Source organism: Phalacrocorax aristotelis, chromosome 7 (genome assembly GCF_949628215.1).
Source record: "Phalacrocorax aristotelis chromosome 7, bGulAri2.1, whole genome shotgun sequence".
NCBI lineage: Eukaryota > Metazoa > Chordata > Aves > Suliformes > Phalacrocoracidae > Phalacrocorax > Phalacrocorax aristotelis.
The window spans coordinates 10,802,842-10,815,974 of NC_134282.1; the positions used below are offsets into that span (position 1 = coordinate 10,802,842).

The 13,133-nt window shown below is 40.6% G+C and overlaps 1 protein-coding gene across 2 annotated transcripts in view; it reads left to right on the top strand.

Moving 5' to 3' along the window:
• TM4SF1 (transmembrane 4 L six family member 1) overlaps positions 1-13,133 on the top strand; it is a 52,731-nt gene that overhangs the window by 14,944 nt on the left and 24,654 nt on the right. The window lies entirely within an intron of this gene.

Sequence of the window (13,133 nt, forward strand, 5' to 3'; positions counted from 1 at the left end):
AATAATTTATGTGCTTTGACTTAATTTGTTAAACTTCTTTTTTTGTAAATGGTTAAAACTGTGGTCAGAGTTGACTCACCTTGAGTAGATTAGTTATCGCTTGTGTTAATATTTAATGGTATGGTACCAGGCTGTGCCCTGTTACTTTCAGAACACTCCCATATTGTTCTGAGAGATAATGCATCTCCTGCCTTAATACCAGGTATCTGGGATAGAGCGTGCTGTGTGGCCTCAAAGGCCTGGTGCTTCTGTTGCATTCTCTTTGTGTAAAGGCTGTGATGGGTCCTGACAGTGCAAATGTCGAGATTCCAAGAACCTAATTCTGGCCTTGCTCATAGTGATTAGAAAAATGTTAGAAAATAAATTAGATCAGAAAAAATAGAAATAAATTAGAAATAATTCTAATTATTTCTAATCTGTATCTCATATTGAAAAATATGCTGCCCCTTTTGAAGCTGGCCTGAGGTCAAGGGACTGTAGCAGCCCTTAGATTTCATATTTTACTTTTTCATGTCTGTCTTTTAAGCTGTTTATTTCCTACATCTCCTGTCACCAGTGCCTGAGATCAGCTGCACCTCTGAGATGGGCTGCTTTCTGCTGCTCCTTCCCCACCCCAGTCACTGCTCTGCCTCACCGGCCGCTTCCCTGGCCATCACCAATGTCTGTGCTTGCCCAACATGCCATTATCTTTCTGTGAGTGAGAGACATTGATAAGAGAAATACTTAAAAAGGCACCTCTGTGCTGCAGAAACAAGGACCTGAAAAAACACCACAACTATTTATAGACTCTTATCCTTTTTGGCAGTTATCTAAGCTTCTTCCATTTCTCCTCCTTCTCCCGTTGTTAGGTTTAAATGCTTTAACAAGAGTACAGAAAACACATTCGCTGCAGAGAGGAGTGCCACGGATGCCTCCTCCGCCATGGCTGGGTGCCAGCCTCCAGGGCACACCGACGTTTCCATGACCAGGGCGGCAGGGCTTAGCCTCCTCGATGTGACCGGGAGTGCAGCTTGGGAGCTGGCTTGGGTCCACCTCGGCTCCCACCGCCCCAAGAGGAGGAGGCATGGCGCTGGCTTGTTGGCAGCAATGCTAGTTCACTTGTGCAGAGGATCAAGGGCCTGATCTGGCTGAAAACTTGCTGTTTGTTCACTGTTTTTTAATTTCCACCACCAGGCTAGTTTTCATCCACGTTATTTCTCTGATCCTGTACAAGCAAGGCCACAGGAATACCAGGACCAATATCAGGGAAGAAACAGGAATACATAGCTGTAAGTAGAGAATAGGACTGCATCTCCAGCAACAATTTGCTCTTAGGTCAGTTTAAGTCAACTGTTAAATTGCACCTTGAGACTGTGAAGCTAACTGCTGTGGTATTGAGCCTCTCCGTGTAGTAACAGTAGCCAGTAGCATTAAAGTTTTATGGATGGCTATTTTTGTTAAGGTAACTTTTTCTAGTCATATTCACTTAGTCTCTGTGAGCTTAAGATAAAACCAGGCAATGCTGCCGGCAGCTTGTTCTGCACAGGAGGTCTGAATCTGGCCTAATCAACAAAATGCTTCCTCAGGAGGATGTTGCTGACCTTGGTGGAATTCAGCTCCTTTAAAATGAGTGTGAATGAGGGTTGGGTGGATGCAGGGAGTTTCTTGTTGGCTGGTGTACTCTTGGGGGGGCTGCAGTGCTGTGGTGAGGTGCTCCCAGCTGTTGTGTATGAGAGCAATCCCTAGCTGTGTTCAGTGCAAATTGTTCCTGCTGCTGCTGTGGAATGTGGGAGTAAAACCCAGTGTTCGTGCTGATGGTGTAAATACGTAAGTTGTGGTGTTCTCAAGGTGTTCTTTCTATCTCTCTGCTGTTCTGGATGTCCCTGTCTGGTGTGCAGTGTCCCTGGGGTAAAAATCCATGAGCCAGGCCCCTTTTGCTGCCCTTCCTCCTGCTTAGCTGGTAGGCAATCACAGAGCAAATAAGGCCAAGGCTGGCTTTTTTTCTTTGTTCTCACCAGAGAAATGTCAGTGGGTGTACAGTGAGGTGGCTGGCTACCCTGGAAGTGGATCTCCTCAAAATATTGTCTGATGTTCCCCGCCCTGGGAAGGGACAGCCTCAAGCCATGTCTCACATAGGTTGTACCTCAGCCATAGTCAGATTTGCTCATGGTTAAAATACATATTGGAATTGTGTTTAACAAAATTTGTGTGAGCTATTGGTTAGCAGCAGGGTACTGCTTTGGAAATGGGCAAAAGCCTCACTGTGATGGAGCCTCCTGCCTTGGTTTGCCTAAGGTAGAGGTATCTTTTTGTTTTAATTCTTTTTGAGGTATCTCTGTTTCTGTTTTCATTTTGGACTCCTAGCAGTCTGGGGTGACTTTTAGGAACCAAGAATACACTTACATATGTGGTACTAAGGGTTTCTTTTAATAGCTTCAGGTTCAATGTATGTGAATTAATTTTATTGCTGTATGTTTGTTAACTTTTTGATAGCTAATCCTTACATCATTAGAGCACCTGGGAATAACTGTTTTCAGATTTAACTGGGTATCTTAATCTTCCTTGGAGGGGGATAAAAATTTTCTTTAAATGGTGAATATCTTTCAAAATCTCAGTAGCACTTATAGGTTGGTTGTAGTAAAATAGGTTCTTTCAGATCATCACCCGTATGTATCATAACACCATGCCAGGTTGTGCTTAATTGATGTGACAGGAGATTCTTCTCAGCTCCTCCTACTGTCATTACTGTATGACCTTGTGCAAGTGCTTCAGATGCAGCCACACCCTTGCCTTTTTGAGTAAAAGTATTGTATACTCTTGCAATGTAATTATCTATAATAACTCAAAGCTACCTGACCTCCTATGTGAAGTGTCATCTTAATACAATAAGGTCTTTATACCCAGCTTCATCTTTGTACTCTCCTGTTTTTTACTGACTTGCCAGTCTCTTTAATTTGAGTGCAGAGCTCATCCTGTAAATTTGACAACAGCATTGAAATGCGTTAAGCCATTTTATATGTGCGTATGCATGGGATAAAATTGCCATTTCTCCAGAATTCAAGAGAAGGAGGAACTCTGGTTACATAGCTCTTTCATCTTGTGCTCATGTACTCAGAGCCACACTTATGCTCGCAGGTAGAACCAGGTGCTTTCAAGCACAGCAGATATGTGCTTTGTCAAAACTCCTGTCTTTTGACAGCATGCTTTTCTTAGTATTTTGTCTATCTTTAAATGGAAGTAACTGATGTATGTGATTTTTCTTTCCTTAGTGTTTTAATAAACCATTCCACTTCATAGAATGCTGTCAAAGCATCACAAACTAAAGTAAATATTAAATCTCCCCACATTTCTGTGATATAGGCTGCATTCCTTCTTTATAACTGGGTACAGTTTAAGGACAATGCTGTCAAACTTAGAGATTATAGGTGACTAATTTTAAATATCCATTTAGGCAACAGAGTAAGTGACCTAAATTTCAAGGTGCTGAATATCCAAATACACTAATTGAAATCTTTGGGGTTCGGTAAGTAATATGCAACCAACTTTCAGTATGAACAGCAGTTGGAGTAGTTTTAGAAGTTTTTTCAAGAAACACTTGTAGCCCTCATGCAGAAACCTTTCTCTCATCCCCAGTACCTCCACAGTTATGTTATTAACTTCTTGGTATGTAGTCTAGTTCTGTATTCCTTCACTGTTACTGTGCTGTGCTGTTCACACAAGAGCATTCTGTTTCCTTCTGAAAACACTGCAGTTTTCACCTGATGGTTAAGATCAATCTCCCTGAAAGCTAAGGGAGAAGTTACATGCAGCTAATCCAGTTCTCAGGAAGCCTACTGCTCTTCAGGACAAGCTTGATAACCATTTTCTGTCTGAAGCTTGAACCTGCCAGATGACATTGCTTATCTGCTCTGACTTTGCATTGTGGAGGCCACAGATTTTACTGAGGGATTCCTGTGCTTGTTTAGCCATGTTATGCTGATAGCAGTCACTAGGAATGCATGGGGGTTTGGTATATAGATTAAAATGGTGAGAAATCTGCTGCCAGTCTTGATGGTCTGTACTCTGTTATTTTTGCCATTCTGCTTGAAAACAGGAGATCTCTTTAATATTGCTTATAGACCCTAGAAAAAATGCTGCCTTAGTGGTGGCACGTTTTGGTGATATCTGTAATGATGCGGAGACAGGTGTTTTCAGAACTGTTGTTAGTCTTTAAAAAGTAACAAATACGGAAGACTTAAAGACAAAGACTTTAAGACGTGATCTCTGTTTTCTTGACTGTCCCAATTGTTATCCCTGACAACATGTTATTTCTGTCACATATACAGCAATCATTACAATGTAGTAACAATAAGGGGGGGGTGTGGGGGGACCCAAAGAAGACAATAGTATGTTTAGTTCTACATAATGTTCTAGGTCATATGATACAAAGGGTTTGCTCCTACGTTATTTTTCAGTTGGAGTGTTTCTACTCAAAAGGTATAGATACGATCATGTGCATAGGTATGTGTATACCTCATAAGTATTATGCAGCGAAAAACAAAGTTGTATTTTGAATTTCTTGCTGATTAGCTATTTGTGCTTTGCCTAGTTATACTTCCTAATATTCCCCATACTTCTGAAAACTTGTGTAGCTCTGTTTTATACCAAGGCTATATAACAAAATCATAGGTGGGTTGCAAAATGTGTGGATAAATTGAAAGTTTGTATTCTTGCCCTAGAAGAAGTTGCTACTTGCACTGTCTCAGCAGGTAGGTGAGCATACTCTGCACACCCACCTGTTAGACACAGTATCCTGTGATACCATAATGCTTCTTTCTCTCAAAAGCAAGCATTCCTTCTAATCCACGGCTTAAAGGAAAAAGTTATGCGTCATTCATTCAGAGGCACACCCATTGCCTATTGAGAAATATTTTTAGAAAGAAGCAGAAGTCCACAGCATGGCTCACAGAGACTATTTTGAAATACCTGGCTACATGCACACCCATGCCTGTAGCCTTTACTCGAGGAAACCTTTTAATTACATCAATTGGAGTTGTGTCCAAATTGAGCAACAGAAGACACTCTTAGGACTAATGGGTTACCTGTTTGGTTAGTGAATTTCCTATTTTCAAAGCAGGAAAATCCATGTGCTGAGTAATATTGAAACCAAAACATACAGATACATAGTAGCTTTGGAAGCAGACATAAAACTTTACAAGATATTTGTAGACTTAGCAAGATAATTTGGGCTTGCGCAGTATTAAAGGTGTTTGCTAATGCTCAGCAGAGGGGCGGGGGGTTGTGTGTGGCACCTGAAACATTGGATACATTTGCACGTGCCCTCTGCAGAGCCAGAGCATGGCTTACCAGGATGATGCATGCAGGAAGAGGAATGGAGAGTGCTTCATCTTGCCTTAACACTGTCTATGGCTAAACCTGCAAAGGGGCCTCAGAACTGGCACTGACTTCCCACAGGTGCTGGGATGCCAGCACCGGAGCCATGGCTGCCTTGGGGGGGGGCGAATTCCTCCCGTGGGAGGAGTGAGTTGTGCCTTGATCCTGTCAAAGGGAAGAGGGAATTTTCGAGGTTGTGGCAAATCAGTGTGCAGGGGCACATTTTTAAAGTAAAGCAAACATTGGTGCTTTTGGGGCACAGCTGTAGAAGTTGGGGTGCCCAGTTCTTAACAACAGAGTATTAAAATACCTCCCCAACATGAGGAAAGTCAGAGTTCTTCCTCAGCCTGAGGACACTTTAAACCCCATCTCTTACTCCATGTGAAACCCCTTATCAGTAGGTTGGTCTTGGTGGGAGTGCCGCCTTGTCTTATGTGCAACCTCAAGTAACAAAAGGGTAAAAGGGTTTGAGAGGTGCAAGGCTGCAACGGAGCAGCAGCTGGCCCAGGAAGCTGTACCCTGGTGATAGGGACTATGGTGGCAGTTGTCAGACAAAGCAGAAGTTTAGGTATGTCTGTATTTGGCAGGATTTACAGGGAATCTTACTTCTACTGATGTCCTCTTACAAACAAGCAGAAGTGTAGTCTAGGCTTTTAGTCTTTGACAGGTAGCTTACAGATTCTGTGCTGAAGGCAAAAGATGGCTTTTCATAGTCTTAGATGCTTCTCACAAATGGTTTTCACTGGCGCATTTCTACTGCAGACAGGTTCTGAGCTTTTTTGACTCTAGGCAAAAACAAAGGCCACACTCTGACCCTCAATGTACCAAGTATTAAATAACCTTCAAGTGCATTATGAAAAATGCATATCTGTAACTAATGTGCAGTTCAAATCTCATCTGTGTGAAGGCTCAAGATTCCCCCCATGTAGCAGTAATGATACTGTTAGCACTTTAAGACTGAGTTGGACAAGCAGGGGAAGCCCCTACCTTGCTGTAGAGACTTTGTGTGTTTGTGTTATGAAGAAATACCTTCATTCTATGCTGGTTTTAATATAAATTCCTAATAATGTTCTTTTTCTTTAAATTGGGGGTAAAAGCTTTTTCTTTTCCTCCCTGTAGTGTGTGATTGTTTGAGCAATACCTGCAAGTGGAGAAGGAATCACAGCTTTGACCCTAAACATTTTGGATGATTCCAATGTTAAAGGTATGGCTTTTATTTCCAGTAAGAGATTTGAGGCATTTTTTTTGTCTTTCAAGTCTGACCAACTCTGAAAGTATGATTCAGACACAGAAGAATGAATCTGTAAAAAAATTTTCAGCCACTTACAGTTAAAGTCTTAATTGAAGCTCCAGCAGAAGGTATGACTTCAAGTAAACTGTACAATTAATAGTTTTCTGCTACTAAATAAAATGTGATTTTTATTGGGGAGAGGTTCTTAGTATGAAACTGTTTTCATTTTTATGTTGAAAATATTATGGTTTGCAAGCTACAATAAAAACTACAAATAAAATCGCTAGTATGATTTAACTAGCTTTTATAAACAACTTTATACCATTTCAGAATTCCTCACAGCTAACTACTGCACAATGCTGTGAACAATATGATTAAATTAATACCTTAAGTTATGTGAATAATGTCTGGATGCACTGTGCTCTTTATGCAGTAACACTGGCCATTTTAAAATGTGTGGTAAATCTATTGCAATTGTACTTCTGTTGTTGCTGCTTTCAGACATGGGTCATAATACAGCTATGCATAACTCTGCATGTGCTGACTGAGGCCATGAAACTGCTTCACTGATGTATTCCCAATGTGTGCTGACCCTGGAAAAGGTCTGGTACCTAGAAGAAAAAGCCTGTCCAGATCCTATGCTAAGGAGCATTCTCATCTAATTAACATAAAGTATTTTATCTTCCCTTGCATTTATGGATTAGACATGCAAGTACACTCTGAGGAGGAACTCCGTTACTGGAGATTTTAATCTGCTTCCGTACATATGATGGTCATAAGACTTCCCTCAGAATTCTTTAGCTTGAAATATGTCTGCTTCTGTTAAGTAATTTGGCTCAAAAAACTGTTTGGTTTTATAACACTAGTCCATATATATCATTGTACTAATTAAAAAATGAAAGGCAGTAGAAAAAGAGCAAATAGCAATTGATAAATTGCAGTAGAGACATATTAGGAACAACTAGTCTGCAGATTTTAAATAAACTAAAAAGTATAGAAATGGAAGAGGTGCACTGATGTCTTAAAGCATTTAAAGAAAATGCTTTAAGATGTTCTATTTCAAAAAATTACTCCATAATTTTTGAAATGACTGCATGATGTTTTCCTCTTGCTTAAGAATAACACTAAAAATTTTGTTTGGACAGCCAAGGAACAGAAAAAAAAGAAAAATTTGGCTCTAACTTTAAATCTCAGTCACTGATCAGAGAATCACACAGATGCTACAGCACACCCCAGAGTTATTAAAACTTTGTATATCTGTAGGGGTCTGTGTCTCTTGACAACTGGTTTCTTCAGTAGTGATTTCTATCATGCAGGGGCAGCAAATGTAGTATCAGCAGCATCTTTCCCTTAGTCAGAGGGGGGAGGAGAGGACCTACCTTAGGAGAGCTGCCGTCATCTTTGATTAAGAGCTCTGCTGCTTTCTGTGGCAAACGTTGAGGCCCTGCATTTCTGCCCCCAGCCGAGTTCAGCGTGGCAGGAACTGCACCTGCGCACAATGCGCAGAGCGGAAAGCGGAGGCTGAACTCCGCAGTAAAGCTCCCCAAACACACTCCACGTGGCTCTGCTTCCCTACCAGCCAGCCTTCAGCACTACTCTTCCTATTTAATTACTTTGTTTCATTAGTGTGTTTGAAAGGCAGAAATGAAATATTGGAGGCTGCTGGGATTTGCAGTCTGGTCAAATTCAGTAATGGCTGTGCTTAACAAGATCTTGCAGCTAAAGGTCATCTTAACGTCTTGTACAGTGCCAGCCTTCCTGAGGGAAAATGAAGAAAGTACTCGGGCACAGGTAGAAATTCCCATGTGTTTAAGTACCAGGCTGTGTTAGTCTGTTTTTGTGTGCTTTAGATAGGTGTGTTTACTTTAATTTATTGGCAGGATTGTGTTTGAACCTAACCAAACATTAGTTATAAAGTTGAAATGCCTTATTGATATAGGCATTACGTGACTATAAGAGGACTTTGGCTCCATCCAGTACTTTGTCTTTCATATGATAACATCTGTCATTTCAAAGTGTCCATCTGAAACTTGGTGTGTCATGTTTGTTTCAGATTACGGCTTATACTACCTGATTTGGAGCGAGTCTCCTTAAACTTTCTCCAGTTCTGTACTAGTGTGAGGAGTCTGGACTAATCCAGCCCTTTGATTTAGTTAAGCAAATACGGATTAGGATCATATTTTTGTCATTTGCCTCTCTGACTATATCTACCGTTTCCAGTAGGAGTGGTCAGAAGATGGGATGAATTACGCCTTCTAGGTATATATTGGTTTATTTTTAACTGTGCCAGAATTTTTGTGTGCTAATCTTGATTATTTTCTGCATTTCAGAGCAGTAAGAAATCTAGTTCTGAAAATGTCTTGCTGTTAGAACTGAGACTGTTTATTTCACTGTAGTGGATCCTCAAGGCAATGCCTGCTCTTTCATCAAGAGCAGCTGCATGGGCTTTGGCACAGGACTGGTTCCAGGTGGCTGAGGATTTACGCTACAGGTGAGAAAATATTTCCCAAATTAACATGTTCTAATGCATGTGAAGACTCTTTGAGAAGTTGGTCAGGGAATCCAAACTGTACTATTCTTACAGGATAGGAGAGTTAATATTCAGATTTCTTAAATACACAGTTCCTGCTCTTGTTAAGCTCTGTCTGACTAAAGGAACTAATTTTTGTTACACAGTCCTTTTTTTGTGCCACAGGAAAACAGGGATGGAGTTCCAGCCTCTTCTGCCTGCGTTCTTATTCTGCACAGCAGACGTGAGATTCCAGGAGAGGACTGACATGTGTTGGCTGTGTCCAGGAGGTGAGGTTGTCTCTCACCTTCACTAGCCTCAGCAGGTCAGCCTTGTGTCCATGCATAGATAGCAAATTCTCAAACTTCGTACTTCAGGGGGAAAAAAAAATAAAAATCCAAATTCTGCCTTGGCAACACTTATTCATTCAGAATCCTGAAATATCAAGACTGAGTTACTAATGATAAACTTTAATAGCATCTTATTGTGTACGTTATTTAGGAATGTACCATTTAGGCACTTTCGTTTGCATCAATGTAATTTTTTGACTCAATTGGTCTTATTCTGTGAAGAAATTATGTCCTTTTGTGGGGGAAAAAAAAATTACTTCCTGCCAAAAGGAAAATGGCAATATGCATTTCTCTATATTTGTCTATTATCTAGCTAATTCCTGTAGATACTTATAAAAGCCTTCATATCTTGTGGACTGTACAGCTCCCAAAGAATTTCTGCGCAGTTTAAATGAAAATGTATATGTAATACATAATCTTTGATATTTGCTAATCACAAATATGCATGTCTGTATTTGGGAGACTTAACACTGTTTGAAGTAGGTCTGCCATTTTTTAACCCTACTTGTAGAGTTAAGTAGTATAAATAATACTAAATGTTTGGGATTTTTAAATAGCTGAAATTGCTTTCACCAGTCAATAAATATAATGTAGTTGATGTTATGTAGGAGAGAGCATACAGGAGAGCAATCAACAAGGGTGTCTGCATGTATACCTACTATCCAGTTGCAGGATATTTCATTATAGCATTATGTTGACTGCAATATTTGTTTAACTTTGGGAAGGAACAGAGTGTGTCAGCTTTTGATTATCTATGAGAAATTTAACGTGTGACTTAGCCAAAGAAATTACAGGTGCTACACATCTGAAAGTCATGGTTTATTATATGATGAAGAAAACCTGATGCGGTTCATAGAACCTGGCCTGCAAGCTGCTAAATGAATGTGTTTACACTGGTAGCCTATGGCAGGTAAAGAAATAGGCATAGCTATCCAGATTGTAACAGTAACAACTGTAAAGAATTCCTCTAGGCTTGCTGGATTGCTAGAATTGTAGCTTCCTCATCGGATCAAAAAATTGTTGAAGAAGAGTCCTGACTAGTGCACTGAAATTGAGCTACCTAGACTCTAGCGTGCACAGTTTCCTTGGCATAGGTTGGACACACTTTTTGCATGCAGCAGCTGTCATACTAGCTGACAAGATATTTTTCTGTCTGTATGTCTAAGCTCAGGCAGCAGCTGGGAGAAATAAACTCCTGAAAACACATTTCAGTAATGCCACAATTGGCTGCAAGTAGCAGGCTCAGAACAGCAGCATGCAGATACGTTGAAGGCTGGCGCATTGCAGTGATGCTCACTGTGCTGAGCAGTCAGGCTGACTGTTCCACTCCCAAATGTTTTGCAGGTGTTAAATGACAATATATATCTTGCAGGAATCTCTTGGTGGGGCCATTTTCTTTTCATTGTTTTCCCCCTCCATCGTCAGTTGAACATGCATGTTACTATTACGAGGGCAAAAGTGACAGTGTGTGATGTGAAGTTTAGATGTTTTAACATCAGTTAGTTTATTGTGGCCGTATCTGTATTTTATGTAGGTGTTTGCTCTGCACATCGCTTTGTAGAAAGCACCTAACTCTACTCTGAGCGTGGCTTCATTTTCTGGGATTTCTTTTTCTTTCTGATTTTTAACAGACATGCAGCTGAAAATGGACTCTTCAGAGACACAAGTGGCCCCAGTTAGTCTTGGGCATGTCTGTCTTGATAGTCCCCTTCTAACCGTCGGTATCTACTGGTGACTATGTGAGCATTCTCCAGTGACTGTTTCACAGGCTGCCACCAGTCCTGCCCACTTCTCAGTGCGCTCAGGGTCACTGAGTACCATCTCAGATGTTATAATCACAGACTAGCTGAGCAGATCAGTCTTGTTGGCTGTCATGCACGATTACTGTAAGTTGGTTGTTCTTTCAACATTGTCAAATCTAATTGACCTCATCAGTTTGGTTATATAAGGTATATTATGTTTATGCTGTTTTCAAAGTAGGGGAGATAACTTCTTCCTCTCTAGTAGCCACTGAAAATGCCTTGCACCAGGTAAACATTTGTATCACACTATCAATCCCACCCTAGCGACTGCTGCAGACAGTAAGGAATTTCTGTGCTCCTTCAGAGTGATGGGATAATTCATGCAACAATGAGGACAGGTGCATTTGCTTTTTGGTGGTGTACTGACAGATGGAAGGTTTCACTGCTTTTTGCTCTGGTAAGTGTTTTAATTCTCCAAGCAGGATGTAGAAACCCACAGTCACATCAAGCCCTCCTACCTTGATCTTGTATATTATCGCTTAGCCCACTGACCTGTTTTTGTGGGTGTATTTACTTTTTTTCTGGTGTTTAAAAAAAGAGCATCTAAATCTCCTAATTGGGAGATACTACGAAAAAAAGAAAAGCACTGCAAGATACTTGTGAAAGCAGATTTCACATCCAGAGATCTAAGAAGGAAGCTTGAGGAGGAAAGTCCTTTCTAGTAATCTGTGCATGTTTTTATTCTGTTTGATTACTGCTGTGGAAAGTGATAGTGATAAATAGGAAGTGTGAGGGGGTGAGAGTATGATGGCTTGGAGCTGTCTGAAAAACTGTATTCCTTCCTCAAACTGCCAGGTGGACTCTATAACTGTTCCTGTCACTGTTTTTGTGCTTTCTTTAGATGTCACGCATCTTTTCTAGTTTAGTATGTCTATTGTAGTCCCTGCCGATGGAAGATGAGAGCCAACACAGGCTTGCAAAATTTTTTAAAAAAAATGTAGCCAAAGCAGATATGGTGAAGAGTTAGATTAAGCTTACTCTGCTTTTTGTACATCTGTTTTATTCACTACAGTAATCCTCTTCCTGTTTCCTTCCTTTTGTGATGCTCTTAAGGGCTGCAGGAGCACCCTACCGCCCTTGGTGTGTCATACATGAGCACATGCCTTTCCTGCAGAGTCCAGAGATGTGTTTTCAGTAGAACATATTGCCCTATTCTTGAGCATCTATAGGACACGCAAGCAAATTTCTGCTTCTTCAGCCCTTGCTTCCAGTCATTAACAAGCCCTTGACCTTGCTAACATCAAGGTATCTGCATTAAAGTTCTACAAGGAAAAATAGTACGGCCTCTGAAGTTGAATTTAAATTAATTTCCACAAAGACAGCTTATGTGCAAAGAAGCATTCTTCCTATTAAGTGTCAGAAAACATTTTGCGAGATTTGTTGCATTATATGCATTCTGCCTCATTGTAGAACTTTGCTTATTCTTTTTAAAGGGGCTACTAAATATGTTGGAGTACAGGATGAATCATCAACAAGCCTTAGCTGCAGCCTGGCTTTGCTTGAACTGTTCTCAGAGAGGTATAATTTTAATTTAATGCTTGAAAAGTAAATGGTTAAGCCGGGACTTTCCAACTGTAGCACAGACACAGTAGAAGTGACTGTGAGGACCATGTAACCAGCAGTTCTCAGCATTACCTGTATGTAGCAAAGAAGTGGTGGTGCTGTACTGCCGTACTAGCCTGCTGTTCCAGTGCTGTTGGTACAGGAGTATTGTGCTTGCTTAGTTGCGTGATCTAAAATAAATTTGCTATGAGGTGGCATGGAAACTCATTCCTGTTGTGATAGTCTCTTTATATTATTCATTGGGCATTAATCATAGGCTGGATTAAGCAGCAACCCATGTTCAAATCCTGCATTTGAAGAACTGTGTAATGGTTTTATAATTGTAA